Source organism: Rhinoderma darwinii, chromosome 1 (genome assembly GCF_050947455.1).
Source record: "Rhinoderma darwinii isolate aRhiDar2 chromosome 1, aRhiDar2.hap1, whole genome shotgun sequence".
Lineage (NCBI taxonomy): Eukaryota > Metazoa > Chordata > Amphibia > Anura > Rhinodermatidae > Rhinoderma > Rhinoderma darwinii.
In genome coordinates, this window is record NC_134687.1 from 25,225,390 (window position 1) to 25,227,780 (window position 2,391).

The window sequence follows — 2,391 nt, forward strand, 5'->3', positions numbered from 1 at the left end:
CCAAGCCTTTCAGAAACGGAAGCAAAAAAAGTCATGCTGAGAGTCCAGTTTTTTGGAATTCGTAATAGAAAGATTAAAACTGTTCCTTGTCCATTTCCATCTTGTAGTTATTGGTTTATGATTAACAGTACTGTAAAAAAGAGGTCCTGAAGGACCCTTTTTCTTGCTTTAACCTGTAAATACAGAAAAACTGCCCTGGGAGGTACCCAGCAGTAGTTTAGTGGAGTTCCATTCTCTATAACATTCACTCAAGTAAGCAGAGGAATCTGTATTGTTTTACATAGTTTACTTATATTTAGGGTCTGGCCAAAGATATAGGGATAATGAGTACTCAGAGTAGGTAGAGAATATGGTCAAGGTTAAAAAAGTTGGCAGAAAGGGGTTTTGTGAAAGTTGTGGTACTGAAAAGCTATCTACTGCACCTGAGTGTATGGAGTGGAGCACTTCTCTTTATCAGAATTTAGATTAAGCCACGTGAATAGCTGGGGCTTCAGGTGTTCGTCATGTAGGGGTTTCTCTGACAGTTTTACAAGGGGTAGAATTTCTTTGGCTACAAACTCATCTGATACAAAGCCACATGTATATAAGTGGCTCGGGCTGGTCTCTTGCAGCTATAGAGTGCACAATGGTGGAGCTAGGCCCATGATGTGGCCGTGTGTCTTGAATATTGCTACTACTTCACATGGTTGCAGCGGCTTAATGCTATCAGTAATAGAACTCCTCCGTTTGCTGTGCTCAGCTGCATAGAGGTTGGTGGGACAGCTTTGCTGCACTATCACTCATTGTACTGGATGCAGACTTGTCTCAAGGTCTGGTGGTGAGTCTGTAGATGTCTTTACAGGCAGTTGGCCAGAATTCTACCTTGATAGCGGAGGAGCTCAAGGAGAATGACTCATTACTCCATGAGTGAAAGGTCTCACATTTAAGTATGCTAAAGAAAATATGAGTGTTCAAAAGTGGGATTTAAATCCACACCTTCACGAGAGACTGCTCGGTCACCCTGTCCTACACAAAAGCGCAATTTTCCAAATTGGTTGCTGAGCCAGTCATCTGAAGAGTCTAACATTTTGGGGCGTTTTTCGGCATTGTGGGATTTTTTTACTATTTTTTCAGCAGTGCTGATGGAATGACATTGAAGCATGTTTAAGAAAAGATGTGTTGTCAGAAGTGGGATTTGAACCCACGCCTCCAGGGGAGACTGCGACCTGAACGCAGCGCCTTAGACCGCTGTGTTTTTTTTAAACTATTGTTTCAGCAGTGCTGACGAGATGACATTGAAGCATGTTTAAGAAAAGATGTGTTGTCAGAAGTGGGATTTGAACCCACGCCTCCAGGGAAGACTGCGACCTGAACGCAGCGCCTTAGACCGCTCGGCCATCCTGACATACAGTAAAGCCAAGCCTTTCAGAAACGAAAGCAAAAACAGTCATGATGAGAGTCCAGTTTTTGGGAATTCATAATAGAAAGATTAGAACTGTTCCTTGTCCATTTCCAGCTTGTAGTTATTGGTTTATGATTAACAGTGCTGTAAAAAAGAGGTCCTGAAGGACCCTTTTTCTTGCTTTAACCTGAAAATACAGAAAAACTACCCTGGGAGGTACCCAGCAGTAGTTTAGTGGAGTTACATTCTCTATAACATTCACTCAAGTAAGCAGAGGAATCTGTATTGTTTTACATAGTTTACTTTTATTTAGGGTCTGGCCAGAGATATGGGGATCATGAGAACTCAGAGTAGGTAGAGAATATGGTCAAGGTTAAAAAAGTTGTCAGAAAGGGGTTTTGTGAAAGTTGTGGTACTGAAAAGCTATCTACTGCGACTGAGTGTATGGAGTGGAGCACTTCTCTTTATCAGAATTTAGATTAAGCCACGTAAATGGTTGGGGATGCAGGTGTTCGTCATGTAGGGGTTTCTCTGACAGTTTTACAAGGGGTAGAATTTCTTTGGCTCCAAACTCATCTGATACAAAGCCACATGTATATAAGTGGCTCGGGCTGGTCTCTTGTGGCTATAGAGTGCACAATAGTGGAGCTAGGCTTAGGATGTGGCCGTGTGTCTTGAATATTGCTACTACTTCACATGTTTGCAGCGGCTTAATGCTATCATTAATAGAACTCCTCCGTTTGCCGTGCTCAGCTGCATAGAGGTTGGTGGGACAGCTTTGCTGCACTATCACTCATTGTACTGGATGCAGACTTGTCTCAAGGTCTGGTGGTGAGTCTGTAGATGTCTTTACAGGCAGTTGGCCAGAATTCTACCGGGATAGCAGAGGAGCTCATGAGAATGATTCATTACTCCATGAGTGAAAGGTCTCACATTTAAATATGCTAAAGAAAATATGAGTGTTCAAAAGTGGGATTTAAATCCACGCCTTCACGAGAGACTGCTCGGTC

General features: G+C 42.6%; 1 non-coding gene across 1 annotated transcript; it reads right to left on the reverse strand.

The window, feature by feature from the left end:
• Window positions 1-1,301: 1,301 nt before the first annotated feature.
• On the reverse strand, window positions 1,302-1,384 carry TRNAL-CAG (transfer RNA leucine (anticodon CAG)). Its single transcript has one exon. It is a non-coding gene; the product is annotated as a tRNA-Leu (tRNA).
• Between the last annotated feature and the right edge of the window lie 1,007 nt (window positions 1,385-2,391).